The sequence below is a fragment of the Vulpes vulpes genome, chromosome 12 (genome assembly GCF_048418805.1).
Source record: "Vulpes vulpes isolate BD-2025 chromosome 12, VulVul3, whole genome shotgun sequence".
In the NCBI taxonomy this organism is placed as follows: Eukaryota; Metazoa; Chordata; class Mammalia; order Carnivora; family Canidae; genus Vulpes; species Vulpes vulpes.
Genome location: NC_132791.1, coordinates 79,049,695 through 79,066,602, shown reverse-complemented (window position 1 = coordinate 79,066,602; position 16,908 = coordinate 79,049,695). Strand labels below are relative to the sequence as shown.

The 16,908-nt window shown below is 38.8% G+C and overlaps 1 long non-coding RNA gene across 3 annotated transcripts in view; it reads right to left on the bottom strand.

The window, feature by feature from the left end:
* LOC112920502 (uncharacterized) overlaps positions 1 to 16,908 on the bottom strand; it is a 203,163-nt gene that overhangs the window by 134,979 nt on the left and 51,276 nt on the right. For 2 of the 3 annotated variants that reach the window (XR_011995666.1, XR_011995667.1), the window contains one exon: positions 16,208 to 16,813. The exons of the other annotated variant lie outside the window; for it this stretch is intronic. This is a non-coding gene — a long non-coding RNA (uncharacterized lncRNA). Of the gene's footprint in view, positions 1 to 16,207; positions 16,814 to 16,908 lie in introns of those variants that run through there. 3 annotated transcript variants of the gene reach the window in all.

Sequence of the window (16,908 nt, the reverse complement as noted above, 5' to 3'; positions counted from 1 at the left end):
CCAGGAGACTGAATGTACTAGAAAAGACATCAATAAAAAACAAACTTAGCATTACTTAGGAGAGAACCATATTGAGTTTCTGTAAACGCAAATACTACTCTTGAATTCCAGGGTATATACCCATGAAATCATGTTTTCCTGTAATGTGCATGGGTTTAGTTTTAATACTAAACTATTAAAATGGCTAAATCCTTTTTTGTCCTTCTCTATATAGACTTCCTTTTTGTAAACTTTTAAATTACTTTATTTGCTATTATCAGACAATTGTAATGGCTGACAATCTTTCCAACTGTTGAGTTTGCCATTTGGCCTTAGATCCCACTATTAGAATGAACTTCAATACATCAACATGCCTTAATTGGGTCTACCTCTCAACAGTTAGCTGCTTGTTTTTTTGTCACAGAGCCTCAAAGAAATTCATAGCCTGTCAGGGATATAAAGGAACATAGGACTAATAATATAAACTATCATCCAATTATTTTCTCATAAATCTATATATACAGAAACCATTACATTATTTGTTTAATTACACCCAGAGTGAAGCCAATTAAATTTTAATAGCAATTCCTAACAACCTCTGTGTCTGTTAAATGTGCACCATTACGGTTATTCTTGTATGATCACAGGGCCTTCCCAAGCTAACCCATATCAGAATGTGTCTCAGACTTTACCACGGTTGTCTGACCTCCCAAGTATTCAAAATGAATTGTTAAAAGTCTGATATAGGGGTGCCTGGGTGGTTCAGTCAGTTGAGCATCTGCCTTTGGCTCAGGTTGTGATAGTCCTGTTGTGTTTGGGATGGAGCCCCATAAATGCTTCTCCTTCTCCTTCTGCAACCTGCCCCCCACCTCATGATCTCTCTGTCTCATTGTCTCTCAAATAAATTAAATCTTTAAAATATAAAAAAAATTATTTACCATGATGGATCCAAGACACCCAATTTCATCAGTTCCCATAAGGATTTCTACCCTACACTAAAATATATAATCTGTAATTAATCTCTGACTTTGCTCCAAACAACAAATAAAATATTTCAAATGTTAAAGGCAAAAAAAAAATCAACATAAATTTATGATCTAGAATATTCTTAGACAATAAAATTGCCTTCAGCTATGTAGTCATCAAGCAAAATGGGAGTTCAGAAAATAACTCATACCTAATTGGGCAGCTTCTTTGGTTGAGCAAATTGAACGATGAGGCTTATTCTCAAGGTTAGGTACACATCAACTCAAGATCAGAAAGTAGGATGGATTTCTAATGTTGCTTATGATGACTGGAATTATCCACATTCTTGTAGCCTTCTTTCCTATCACGTATCTTAATACTTCTATGTTACTAGATTGCCATTATCCTAAGCAAGCCCAGGAGTGAAATTTATGGATCATAGGGCATATTTTATTCAACATGTACAATACCAAAGACTCTCACCCAAGGTGATTTTATCTATTTATTTTCCCACTTGCAGTGATGAGCCTTCCAGTTACTCATGTTCTTGTTAATATTTAGAAGTGATAGTTTTTCATTTCAACCATTCTGGTAGACACATAATGGTATTGCACTATGGTTTTAATTCACATTTGCCTGATGAAAAAATGTGGTTGAGAACAAATGTTTGCTCTCCCTGTGGATATCCTTTCAGTAAGTGTCAGTTCAAGTCTCCAAATATTTTTTTCCCTTGAATTACCTTTTCTTATAAATTTGTAGGAGTTCTTTATGTATTCCAATATAAGCCCTTTGCATTTTTTTGTATTATAACTATCTTCTCCCAGTCTGTGACTTGCCTTTTCACTCCCTTAATGATGTCATTTGGTGAACAGAAGTTCTTAATTTTAATATATCTTTCTCTTCAGTGATTTTGTGTCCTATTTAAGGAATCTTTGCATATCGAAGTGACAAAAACAATCTATTTTTTCTAAGTGCTTTCTTATTTTTTATATCTCATATTAAGATATGCCTTCCACACGGTATTAAATTTTGCTATTATATCAGTGAGGATCAAGTTTCACTTTTTTCCATGTGAATTTCAAACTGGCCCAGCACTATCCAATGGAGAAACCATTCTCTGAAGTGCCACTTTTATAATAAGTCAAGTGTCTACTGCATGCAGATCTTTCTTTGTACCAATATCAAATAATAATTACTGTAGCCTTGTAAGAAGTTCTGCTGTCTGATAGAGGTATCCTCCAAAATTGTCTTAGTTACATAGATATTTTATAACTAGCTCATGAATTTCCACAAAGAAACATGTAATAGGATTTAGACCAAACATATCCTCCAGTTCACTATATGTTATCTTCTGCTGTTTCCAGTCTATTGTTATACCCATCAGAGAAATTCTTAATTACAAACACTGTATTTTTATCTTCCAGTTCTAGAATATTCATTTATTTCTTTTTATGGGTTCCAATTCTCTGTTGAAAATCTCCATATTTTGGGAGTACATGAATGGCTCAGTTAAGCATCTGATTCTTGGTTTAAGCTCAAATCATGATCTCAGGATCCTGAGACTGAGTCCCACATCAAGCTCCGCACTCAGCGAGGAGTCTGCATGGGATTCTCTCTCTTCCTCCCTCTGCCCCTCCCCCTGCTCATGTGCACATGCTCTCTCTCTAAATGAATCTTTTTAAAAAAAAAATAAATAAAATCTCTATATTTTTTACTATTTTGTCCATCTTTTCCTTCATATTCTTAAACATATTACTCAGCTATTTTAACTATATCTGATACCTCAAATAACTTTATCACCCATGTACCTTTTCTTGCTATCTGTGTTTTAACTCTTGCTTTTCCCTTTAGTATGCCTCATAAATGTGTATCACCTCCTTGATATTGTGGATAAAATCCTGTTCAGGACCTAGATTATATATTTCTCCAAAAAAGGTTAAGATTTTGAGTTTGTGTGTTGCGATTTTTGTTTATTCATTCTGTTGTTGTTCCGTTCTGGTTGCTGCTGTCTCATTTTGTTGTACAGGCAGGTAGCATACCAGCATATCCCCTGATCCTGCCAAGCCTTTGTTTTAGGTTGTATGAGAGTGCAGTTACTTTAGCTTTGCTTCTTATTGGTACAAAACTCCTAAAACATGCTTCACTTTTGAAATGTGGTCATTACTTCTAGAGCCTCCAGGGTCCCAATATTAAGGCCAGAAGAGTTACCAAGATGTTTATCTTGGGGGACACAAACTTGAATCTCTTTTTTTCCCAGTACCTAATTGTTGCTGAAATCTCTACTCAGCTCTTTCGACTCCCAGCTGTTATTTCTCTGTTTTTTCTTTGAGATTCACCCCATACAAGTGCAGCTGAGAAGCTGGCTGAATACTTAGGGGAAATTATACACATATTTTTAGGCTCCTTATCTGTAGTTCCCTCCTCACTGGGTATTTCCCTTCTCTAGGATATACCATCCAGCTGCTTTGTGGCCCTGACCTCCAACCTGTGTGCCAGCAGTGTAAAACTGCCACATTCTGATTCATTTTAAAATAGAGGGTTTGTAGATGTAATAAATGGCCATCCCCTAGTCTACCAGCTTTAATGAACCAGCTTATTCATAAGTAACATTAACAACCCATATCATTTTTGTTTCTCCCATCATTTATTAACTGGAACACTGACCAAGAATCATGTAGTTCTAAAACTAGGAAAGATCACGTAGATTTTTTTCATTCCAACACCTTTATTTCAAAAATGAGAAAAATAAGCTACACCCAGAGATTAAAAAATAAGACTGAAATCTAATAGCTTATTCAACAATCTATTTCCAAAGCTTTATATAGATTCTCTTTTATTGAGCTCCATCTTACCATTTTCTTCTCTCTCTCCCATTCTAAGACTTTTTAAATTGCTCATGAATTTTTGTAGTGACTACCACAAAATGACAATTCTCCATTCTTACTGTTCAATACAGTTATTCCTGAAAAACTTATCTCCCTAAGTATGATGGCTACTTCACCAAATGTTGATAATGTTATTCTCACTGCTCTCCTTATGCTTGAAGCAACAGTAATAAAGATTTCTTCTCCAGCTGAATCCAAGAAAATGTTTGCCTCATTAGCTCAGGAAACGCTATCACAAGCTAATTCATTCAGTATTAGAGGCAGGAATAGGTAACATATGGTTTCACTCTGCAAATGCAGTCTCAAGACATTAAAAAAAAAAACAAAGCAACACATTCATCCATGTTTCTGCCACTGTGGAATTACTATCCAATGAACCAAATCTATACATAGTAACTGTCACATAGAAGTAGCTTTCCTTTCTTTCTGAAATAAAGAATGTAGCCCACAAATTCATTCACCTCCTCCCGAAAACTTGGTTATTGTTAGAACTGGAATTAGAGTCTTATGGGAGAAGTGATATAGAGGCAGGGAGCCAGGAAAAAGTTTCTCTTTCTTCAAAGCATTCAGGAACAATATGTTTTTTTCTCCCTGATACCCACAGATAATCTATCTAATAAAGAAATTATAAACATAAGTTATAGTAAAAACTGCTACATGTAGATCAAAATTCAGTTTTTTTCCCTCTTAGCCAAACAACCAATCACTGTGTTGTAGTCAATGGAATATTGTCAATTCCAAGCCTGGCCCATAAAGACCTCCCAGCCATGACCTCATGCTCTCTCCCCACATGTCAGCTACATGCAGAAAAAGACAGTCCCTATAAGGTAGGTAAAACGATATAATGGAAGACACTTGTAGTCTGGAGTAATTTGTGGAGAAGTCCCGAAACCCTGTCACTGCCAATCCACATTGGGCTATGCAACTTTTAAAAACTTTCCTATACGATAGTACAATATAGGAATATAATTGATTTTTACTGTTCTTCTATCAAAAAACTTGCCAAATTAATTAATTCAAGTTATTTATTGTACAGTGCTTAGTATTTTCTACTCACAATCACATCATTCATAATTAATGATCATTTTATTTCTTACTTTCTAATCCTTACAACTTTTGTTTCTCTTTCTTGATTTATTCCACCCCCCCCCACCCCACCCCCACAAACCTGGCTATGCTCTCCAGTAAAATATTGAATAGAGGTGGTGATAGCTGGTATCTTTCTTATGCTTAATATCCAAAAAAAAATTGTATTATGTTTTTGCTGTCAGCTTTTTTAGGCATACATTAGATTAAGAGATTTCCCTTTATTCATATATTGCTAAGAGATTTATTATGAATAGGTGCTGGATTTTATCATATACTTTTCTGCAACTGTTTAATTGACTTCATGTTTTTCTATATTAATGTGGTGAGTTACACTGATTGAGTTAATAATATTAAATGAATCTCACACTCCTGGAATTAAACAAGTTTAGCCTAATATAATATCAATTTTTATATTACTTTGTATATTATCATTTTTATATTTTATATCAAATTGTTGTTCTCTCTGTTTTTCAGGATACTTCCCCAATACCTGTCAAGATTTGCCAGTGATTTTCCTTTCTTATAATGTCCCCATAAGGTTTTATTATTAAATTTTTGTTAGTTTCATTAAATGAGTTGAAAATTCTCTTTTTTTCCTGGAAGATTTTCTGTTAGTGTTTGACTGAATTCACCTCTTAACCCATGGGCAACTGTAATATTCTTTGTAGAGACATTTTTTTTTAGGATTTTATTTATTCATGAAGGACACAGAGAGAGAGGCAGAGACACAAGCAGAGGGAGAAGCAGGCTCCATGCAGGGAGCCCGACGTGGGATTCGACCCCGGGCCTCCAGGATCAGGCCCTGGGCCAAAGGCAGACGCCTAACTGCTGAGCCACCCAAGCATCCTTTTGTAGAAACATTTGTAATTACAAATTCAGTATCTTTGATAGGTAGAAAACTATTCAGATTACTTTGACATTCTATCACCAACTTCTAGCCCCTATGTCAAGGGGTATTTTCAAATAAACTAAAAACAGAAAAAGTACCAGAATGATAAACACATCAGTCACTTACAACTCTGGTGATAAAAAGTCACAGAGAATGCTATCTTTGTTCAACTAGATTGTGTCCTAGAAAAAATAAGGAATAAACATTTCATAGCAATAGCTGATATTAGCACTGTGCTAAACATCTTACGTATACCATCTCTAGCCTGGAAATAACATTGCAAAGTAGCTATTATCATCCTCAGACAAGGAAACTGAGGTTCAAAAATCTCAAAGCAATGTCAAGGCAGGCAGAATTCAAGACAATTCTCCAAGTCACTTCTCTGTGATAGAACCACCTGCCTAAAGTCTGTGAGATCAGAAAGTACCCCTTCCAGGTTACAACCTCATATTTCTTCTCAACTCTGTTCATTAATTTTAAAAAATAGTTACTGATAATCCACTATGAATCTAAAATATTCTGAGCACAGGGAAAACTGCAGAAAATGAGAAAACGAGGTTCTTAGGCTCATAATTATAGTTGTAGAGGACAACACTCAAGTAAACAATTATTTTGATAGAGATAAATGTGGGGGTTTTTTCTTTTCTTTTTTTGGGGGGGGCGGGGGGGTTTCTTAAAGATTTTGTTTATTCATGAGAGACACAGAGAGAGAGGCAAAGACACAGGCAGTAGGAGAAGCAGGTTCCCTGAGGGGAGCCCCATGTGGGACTTGATCCCTGGACCCTGGGATCACAACCTGAGCTGAAGGCAGATGCTCAACCACTGAGCCACCCAGGTGCCCCCAGATAAATGTTTTGAAGAAGATGAAACAAGATGTGAGAGCTGAGAGAAAGGACTTAGGCAAGAACTTTCTAAAGTGGCAACTTTTAAGCGGGATCTAAAATGATTAAATAGGACCCAACTAAGATTTAAGGAAAGAATATTCCTGGTAAAGAGGTAGTTATGAATTAGAAAAACAAAATCCAAACCAGAAAACAAAACAGCATTGCAACTATACGAAGAATAAGGAAAGCCAAGATTTAAGGAAAGAGTATTTCTGGTAAAGAGAACAACAGGTAGGAGCAAAGGCCCTGAGACAATGCATCCCCTACCTCAGATGTCCACTTTCTTCACATTTTCTCCCTCTTTTAAAAAACTCAGGCTTAAAAGTAACTAAAAATGGTGGCTCAGTCATTTGAGGGTCTGACTCCTGATTTTGGCTCAGGTATCTATCTCAGGGTTGTGAGTTCAACACCTGCATTGGGTTCCATGCTGGGCATGGACCCTACTTTAAAAAAAAAGAAAAGGAACTAAAAAGTCCTGAAAATGTTGTCCCTTTCAGAGGCCCTTATGATTTACTAAGATACAAAGATTAAATTTAAAGGGAAAAACTTCAAAAGTGAAATTTCTCCAGGGAAGCACTCAAGAGGCAGTTAACATCTCTCTGCACCTACAAAAAAAAATAAAAATAAAAATAAAAAATGCTGACATGGATTATTGCCCACTCAGCTCTATCTGTGCCTAATCAAGATTCTCAGTGAAAGATATACTTTGATGCCAATTTTTCACATCTGATGCAGGAACTGAGAACTTGATAGGCACAATAGCTCCCACCCCCCACTCCCACCCCCCCCAACCCGGCACAGGAAGTTCCCAATGCACCAATTTGCCACATTTCAGTGCTTTGTGATTTGGACTTCTGAAAGAGACTACATTTCCTTGTAGCAACAATGATATTAATTGCAAAGTAGACCCCTAAGGAAGTCTACAGAAGCCCGCCCAAGTTAAAATGCTGCTGATAGTCTACAAATTAGCAATGGAGAACAGAATTCAGCTTCATAGCTAGGGAATACGGGAAAAGTGCTGAGTGAGAAGTAGTTTATCTTGAATGGCACTACATAAAGAAAGCCAGGATCAAGGAAAATGAAGAAGGAAGATTTTGAAGAGACTTTCTAGTAACTTAAAAACCTGGTGGATGATGAGATAGGTTGCTTACATGTGTCTAACTTTGCTCCATGAACTTTGGCTTTCCTTATTCTTCGTATAGTTGCAATACTGTTTTGTTTTCTGGTTTGGATTTTTTTTTTCTAATGCATAACCATTCATGATTAGAGATGGGTGACTCAATGCTTTTCCCAAGTTTGTGATGGTGTTAAGGATTCGTGCAAGTTATAGAAAGAGTGAGGGTAAGAGAAGAGAGAGAGGTGTGAATCAGAAGTTTTCAGAGGTCAGCACATACCAGAATTCCTCAGAGCATTTATTGAAACACAGATTTCTGAGCTTCATGCCACAACTTCTGATCAATAGCTGTGGGGTGAAGTAGAGAATCTGCATTTCTAACGAGTTCCCAGGTAATCTTGGTCTTACTAATCCAGGGACAATACTTTGAAAACCTCTAACCAAAACACAAAAGGTTCAAGGCAGACAGAACATTGAAATTTGCAGCAGGCACTGCTGTTGGCTCTGGCAGGTTGCTCCTTACCAGGATGTTTAAGGATATGTCACTGACTGGTCACTATGTATTCCTGTGAAGGGGTTGAGAAGGAATCAATATGTCAGGCAGCAGCCTTGTCAGTGTTTTTAGGTGTCTGAAAGCAGGTGAAAGAACAGTTCCTCCCAGATTTTTATGGTTCTCTTTCTTCCCATACAAAGAACAATTTCTAGAACTATCTGAGGTAATTTTGGAAGCTGATTTAACCCTTTCAGACCCAAAACACACTACCTTAAGGGTGTCACTTTATAACTTACTAGCAAACATGTATTAACACTTACTAGTTTCAAGACACTGTAATAAATAGGAAATGGGGGGAGGGGAGATTATTTCATCTAAAGCCAGAGCAGGCCTGTACATGAAAAACTAAAGCCACATCCTTGAGGTGAATCAGGTAAAATGCAATGAGTTTAAATGTGGGAAGGATGTTTCCACCTGGAGAAACAAGTCAAGCACTAGGGCATGAATATGAATAAGAGTTAAAGCTATGAATTTAGGTAATTGGGAGCAAAAGAGGGAAATGACAGACGGAAAATATATGTCCAGGAAGAGAGAACAACGTGGAGAAAAGTTACACAGGTGAGGGTAGAAAGCAACAAGAAGTTCCAGTTGGCTGAAGTATAGGTCCCAGGAGGAAGGGACAAGGAAGACGGGAAAAGTAAGAGAGCATTATTATCATGAAGCCCTTAAATATCAGGAAACACATTTGAAAGTGACTAAGTATCAGGGGAGCTCTTAAACTTTTTAAGCATAACAGTGATGATCTGGAATTCCACTGGGCAGCAGAAAATGTGGAGGTGTGAGAATTCTGTTAGAGTAGCCAGGACTTCCCCAGGGCTCAGAAATGAGGGGAGGGCACAGAGCAGTGATGGATAATGTAGGTGGAATCATCATTACCCAGCAACAGATGTGAAGTCAAGAATAAGAGAAAGAGAGAAAGAGAAAAAAATAAGAGAGAAAGAAAGGAAGACAAAAAGGACCCTGATATTTTAAGCCTCAGTAACTAGCTAGATGGCAGCATTTCTGATAGGAACGTGGAAGTCTAAAAAATATTCAAATACAGGGGCACCTGGGTGGTCAGTGGTTAAGCATCTGCCTTCAGCTCAGGTCCTGATCCTAGAGTCCTGGGATCAAGCTCCACATCAGGCTCCCTGCATGGAGCCTGCTTCTCCCTCTGCCTGTGTCTCTGCCTCTCTCTCTGTGTCTCTCATGAATAAATAAAATGTTTAAAAAATATTCTAATACAAAAAGAATTGCTGAACTACAGATATCATACATTCTCACCCCATAAGATAGGTGAAATTTTCATTATAAAAGCCTAAACTTGCCTCGTTCCATTCTCCATCCCCACTAGTCTTAGACTACAACTCTGAAGTCAGTGGCTATCAATTTTTTTCTACCTCAATCTGCATATGAGAGTATAAATAAATATATAACTGAAGTAAAATGTTGAGAAGCAATACTTAACCTTCCCATGTATAATGTACTCTGGTATTTTCTATTCTGTTCCATTTCACTTTTTAAATATATTCGTAGCCACCACCAAATTTATTTTCTGGCTCACAAATGGGTTGTGGGTTTCCCACAGTCAGGAAAACACTGTCCTAAGCTGGAGAATTCAGCAATTATGTAGACAGTATAGAAAGATGAAGAATAACCTTTATTACATGTAAGGGGGAAACATATATAGAAGCAATGAATTCTTACTCTCCAAAATGTTTTAGATTACTTCTCCAAAAATGTAAGACACCTATAAATATCAAACAACATTGGATAACTCCTCCAGTAAAGGGAAGGAGAATACATTCTGTGTCTATTTTAACAAGATGATCAAGATATTGGACAGAGTTCATTCGTGCACTTAGTACTGAAAACTTAGTACTGTCAATGAAGACCCACATTTATAACCTAGTAAACTGAGATGAAGGAAGTTAAGCATTCACATCTCCAAAGCAAGCTTTACTTTATGAAAGGATCTTTTCACTAATTTTAAATAGAAACAATCCTCCTAATGGATTTAAGTCCATTACAAAATTAACTAACCACTTGACAGAACCACTGAAAGGGAAACTAGGTTTAAATAGCATTGTCAGAGCGCCTGGGTGGCTCAGTAGGTTAAGCATTTGACTCTTGATTTTGGCTCAGATTGTGATCTCAGGGTCATGAGATAATCCCCGCTTCAGGCTCTGCACTCAGCAGGAGTCTGCTTGAGATTCTGTCTCCCTCTCCCTCTGCCCTTTCTTCTGCAGTCTCTCAATCTCTCTCTCCCAAATAAGTAAATGAATTTAAAAAAAAATTATTGTTAATTTCTTCTCCATCAGAGAGGTGACAGAACATGTAACAGGAAAGATGTTCCAAGAAAAGATGTCTCCATTTATAAAACTGTTATTTATACTCAACTTGAAAAAGGTATCAGGACAAGGTAGGGCTACTGCAGCCAGCAGTGATAGAGCATGCCTTGTTCCTCACCAAGGCTTGACCAGAGGGGCAAGAATTGCCCATAAATAATTTGGAAGTACAGTTTGCTCACCAGCTATTATTAGCCATAATACATCACTTTAATGAAATAGATTCCACCCATGAAATTCCCTGAAGACTGAGAAACAGACAAGTGGATTGCATTGGCCTGTCATAACGAACTCATATACAACTTTATATGCAGTAGAATAAAAACTGACCCAAAGTGCTCTTTAGTATACGGGCTATTGTGCTAAGTACTTTCACACCTGTGATCCCCCAAGAACTTGATGAGGCTCACTACAAGAAGGGAAATAACTCAGCCAAAGCCATGTAGCTGGGAAGTGCAGAGCTGAGATTTGAAGGTAAGATTCCTTACTTTCTTAACTCACTCTGTAAGAAATATAAGGACAGTTGCACAAGAAGCAGGTCAAGTGATCTCCAGTGTGTCCTTTGTGGAGCTTTATTCAAAAAGGTAACTGGCTTCTGAGTGGATATTTGAATATACAGTATATGCAGCAGGACAGGCAATCAAGACCTTCAACAATAAATCTTCCCAGATGCTTGGCTGTTGAGATTGTTTTCTGCACTCCTTCCACCCCCTAATCGGTCTACCTCCCTCCACCTTTTGGTTTTCATTTCTTTCCATCAGTAGCCATGGTAACATCCAAAGATAAAAACACAGGCAGGAGATTCTCGCAAGTATGTGAAAACATGGCCCCTTGCCAGCATTTTTCATCAGTATAATGCCGAGTACCACATAAACACAGCAGCACTCTCCTCCTCCCACCCACTTAGTGGCAGCCAAGGCCATTTGTGAATCTTATGAGATGACTGACGGGTACATTTGTATTCATAAACTTGCAGATCAGTCTTTCAATATTTCAAAAAAATGCTTGAGTTGGAAACTGGTGAGTTCATCTCACTACTCCCCATTAACTCTTTCCAAAGAGCAAGGCATTCTGCTCATTGTTTATCTTATCCCATATAGCTTCCCATATAGGGAGCTACCATAGAGGTAGCTTCCCATATATGCTGATATTCAGCGAAATTTTACCACAAACAGGCTCTTCTGAATTTCTCAGCTAGACTGTGACTACTGAAAGATAGGAGAATGGAATCTGAAAGCAGGCTTGGTTCAATGTGTTTTACTTAAAAACAGCCTTGATTAGATTCATGAATATCTGGTTCACCCAGCCAGAATACCTAATTATTGACTGCATGGTTATAAATCAGAGATTATAAAACAATGATCATCTGTCTGGAACACATTAAAACATGAAGGGCTTGTAGGCATGAATACCATGTGGATGGGTGCATTGTATGTATGTTTGAGGATAGGTGTGAAAACAAGTCTTTTTTTAGCTTTATTATATTTCTAATTGCCTAATTTGGCACGGATAATTGTTATTTAGAGTTATTAATTTTTTTTTAATCTACTGGATTTCTCTCCAAAAGTACTAATGGACTTTCTAGTGGACAATAATCCTTAAACACACAGCCTACATCTTTTTTTTTTTTTAAGATTTTATTTATTTATTCATGAGACACACACACACACACACACACACAGTGGCAGAGACACAGGCAGAGGGAGAAGCAGGCTCCATGCAGGTAGCCTGATGTGGGACTCGATCCCGGGTCTCCAGGATCATGCCCTGGGCTAAAGGCAGTGCTAAACTGCTGAGCCACCTGGGCTGCCCCACAGCCTACATCTTTAGGATGCAAGACACACTGACCTCATGATTCCCTGACCTCCTCAATTCTAGAAATAGCTGTTTGTGAGTGCTTATTAGGTCACAGCTATTGATGCTTCTGATGCAGAAAATGTTGGAGTCTGGAGCCGATGGCCAAAAAAGAATTCTTGAGACATCTTTGGTGCCAAAAGGTGGTTTTATTAAAGCACAGGGACAGGACCTATGGGCAGGAAGAGCTGCACTGGGGTTGTGAGGAGTGGCCCATTACATACTTTCAAGTTGGGAGAGGGTCAGAGAGAGTGTAAGTCTCTAGTCAAGGTTTTCAGAACCTTGAGGGTGCTACCTGTTGCTAGGAAAAGGTCATTTATTACTGTCTAGTAAAACCCCAGTCATGAGACGCTTCAGATGTATATCAGTGGGCCATATGCTTGGGGGACAAATGCCAACATACATCTTGGGGAGGGGGTAGAGATAAGGGAAATTTCTAAAGGAATTCTTATATGTTAAAGTAGACTTATAGGGCCCTAGGGGATTGGGCTAAGCTTGCCTTTTGCCCTTAGCAAAGTGTCAACATCAAGGCAGCTGAATTCATAAAGGAAGGTCAATGTGCCTGTTTCAAGGATATGTCAGTGGGCTGTAAGGAAATTTATTTTTTTTCTTTTGTCTTTTTTCTCCCACATCACCTCTTCTTATGATTGTAAGATGCCCTTCAGCAATGACCATTAGGAAACTTTGAAAAAGTAAGGTTTATTTCTTATAAAACCTAGAAATTACACAGCACACCTAGAGCCACCCATGGAGGTCACAGGTAGAGAAAGTGCATGTGCTCCGAGATTCTGCTTTTATTGGGGTTTGGGGTCCACAGTGGGGGCTCACGGGTGGTGGGCTCACTCTTTCCTGGTGTATTTAAAATATAAGACCAGGAATTTAAAGAGAGGGAGGAAAAAACAAAAACAAAAACAAGTGGCCCAAATGGTCTGTTATCAGAATTAACAAACTTAAACAAAGGAGCCTTTGCTGGGGGAGATGACGTGGCTCTTTACTAGTTGTGTGGCTGGCAATGTGTTTATACACAGCCATCTTTGAACTGGATGCCCCTTTTAAATGGATGCCTCAGCTATCAAAGTTTCAATCAGGGGGCACCTGGGTGCTCAGTTAAGCATCTGTTTGCAGCTCAGGTCACGATCTCAGGGTTCTTGGAGAGAGCCCCTTGGTAGACTTCCTGCTCAGTGGGGAGTCTGCTTCTCCCTCTGCCCCTCCCCACTCTCCACCTGGCTCATGATTGCTCTCTCTCTCTCTCTCTCTCTCTCTCTCTCTGAAATAAATAAAATCTTTTTTTTTTTTTTTAACACTACAACACTTTTGTTAGAAAACAAAATTGTCAGGGCTTATACTGATGAATGCATTTTATGAGAGAGGAAATGGAAGCTTAGAGTGATTAAACAATGTTCCTGAGGTCACGCAACAAGGTAGTAGCAAAGTGAGAGTGGGGCCTAGGTCTGTGCTGCCCACACTTTTTCCTTTCATCCTTGTATCATTTACCCATAGCTTCGGTCACCCACCATCAGCTGCATATGCATCTGAAGACATTCCACAAACTGTGAGACCTTCTGGCCACCATATTTCTCATCTCCTCTTTTTGCATAGCCCACCAGCACTGTTAGCACAAAATCCTTCCTAGCTGGTCCACTTCAGCCTTTTGCTCAGCTGCCCCCTTGATTCCTACAAATCTGTCCAATTCTTCAACTGTCCCATCTTGGCACTCATCAACCCTTGGTACACTCTAATCCCGGAGTCCACCAACTAGTGATGAAGCAAGCCAAGAAAACAGGTGGACTGTTTGTACACAGAGCAATGTTAATCAACCTCAGTTTCGTTCTCATTATTCCTGGGTAAACAGTTAATACACCCCAATTTGACTCCCAGTCACATTCCCCCACACTGTATTTCAAAGATTCTGCCCTCAACTCCTGGTCACAGCCCCTCTTATTCTTTGTTCAACAAGAAGCTCACATTCCATTTCGCCAAAGTGATGTAAGCCCTTTGATGTGACATGCACATTGCTCCCCTCTTCACATCAATCATTTGTTTCTCTTGCTTCCATCTCAGAGGGAGAAAAATATTTCATCTCAGAATCTATACCATCATGCATTGCCTTTCAACAAGTTTTTTTTTAAAGATCTTATTTATTTATTCATGAGAGACACACAGAGAGAAAGAAGCAGAGACACAGGCAGAGGGAGAAGCAGGCTCCATGCAGGGAGCCCGATGTGGGACTCGATCCCTGGACTGTGGGATCATGACCCCAGCCGAAGGCAGATGTTCAACCACTGAGCCACCCAGGCGTCCTGCCTTTCAACAAATTAAATGACACAAAAAGGAAATAATCAGTCAAATCCAGAATGGGAGGCATTCTACAATATAAATGGCTGAATTTTTTCAACTAATAAATGGCATGGGAGAAAAGGATTGTCAGGGAAGGGCTGTTGCAGATTGAAAGAGATGTAAAAGAAATCATAATCAAATGCAGCATACAGACTCATGTTGATGCCAATTAGAGCACGCTCTATATGGAAAGACATTTGGAGACAACTGGGGACAATTTCAAATATAGGCTATTAGATGACAGTGAGAAGTTGATGTTATTTTTTTTAGTCTGATAATAGCATTATGGTTATGAAAACAAAGGTCCTTATCAGTGCAGAGGTACATACTAAATTATTATGAGTGACATGATGCATGATATCTGGAACGTGTTTCAGAATGTTTTGGCAAGTTTTTCTTCCCTGTGTGGGGAATGGATGAAACAAATTTTGGAAAATACTGGTAACTATCCAAAGCTGGGTGATGGGTAATTATAGATTGTCTGTACTCTTGTGTATGTTTGAAAACATACACGCTAAAAATTTTGAAAATGATAAAAAAACTGAAAATCTTTTAAAAATTGTTATTTAAAATTATTCTTGTTCCCTAACATAGTAAATCTACCTCCATTTGATCATTACTCTCTTGTCTTCAAAACAAGCCTCTTCTGTCCTAATCTTCTCTGAATAGCACTGTTTCCGGAAGCTGTAATTATTTCCCATCTCTCCTGAAACCCTGACATTTTAAGAAAGGAGTCCAGATCACCCAAATGATATTCACTCCTTATCCCTCCCTCCCAGCTCCTCTCGCCTCCGGCAATCTGACTATTGTCACTGCTAACTTTTCTAGCTCTAAAAATCTAGGTGCTGAGCCACTACCCAACACACATAGGTCTGTCTCTCCAAACTCTTTCTGCAACCACGTGTCTCTTTTCTTCTAGCCCATTCTAAAGACCGGATTACACTGATCAACTCACATAGTCATCTCCACAATCCTATGAGGTAAGTACTAGTATTATCTCCATTTACGGAAGGGGGAAATTGAGGCTGAGGAACACTGAACATGTAACATTGTTACATGCTCATACAGCTAGTAACTGGTGGGGCTGGAAGCCTAGATAGCCTGCATTGGCCCATGACCTTAACCGCCATGTCAATTGTCTCTTATTGGAGTCTAGCACAGGGCTCCTCCAGTTCCACCCGCCTGTGTACACAGCGTACAATGCCATAGTAGATAAATATGTTTGGGACTTGGAGGTTCTGTCACAGTGTCCTGTTTGCCCAGAAGAAGGACCTTTCTGCTGTTAATGGGACGGTCTGATTGTCAGCAAGGTCAATAAAATCATGACAAATTTCACTTTATTTTTAATAAATAAATTTGTCAGCCAAATGATCCAAACATGACAAGCTGAAAACTAAATCGACAAAGCAGCTAGTGAATGAGCAAGGACTTTATTCTCTGACGTCTCCTAAAGCCAAGCAGCAACAGTCCTACTCAGAGATGACAGGAAGGTGAAGGTATTTTAGGTAATGATAACGTGGCCTCTAGAGGTACTATTTTTGTAAATCTTATCATTTCAAATGGGAATAGATGAATCTGTTTTTCTTCTATTTTCAGGAACTCCATGGGGGAATGAAGTCCAGGTGGCCCCTGCCTAGGCAACCAGCCTCACTGCTGCCACCACTTGCTGATGTCTTCCACATGGTCTCTTTGCAGGTTCCTGATGGGCTGTGGAGTTTAAGCCCCAAGGCCAGGAGTATTTTTGTTTCCAGCACACACCTATAAGCCCACACTGAACTATAACCTCCTCGGCTGTCCCTTTTCTCCACTTGTTGGACTCTCAGAGCTCTTTGCCATGCCCTTATATGTCTCTTACTCTGTTGTACTTGTATCCACATTTTGGGGAGCTCAGCTGAGCTGGGAGAGACCCAGCTGAGCTGTCAGGTGTAGAAGCAGCCTATAAAACAAGACAAAAATGAAGGCATCAAGCCCTTAATCACTTACTGCAATAGTATAAGTCATCAACTCCTGTTCCATTTGGACCCACAGAAT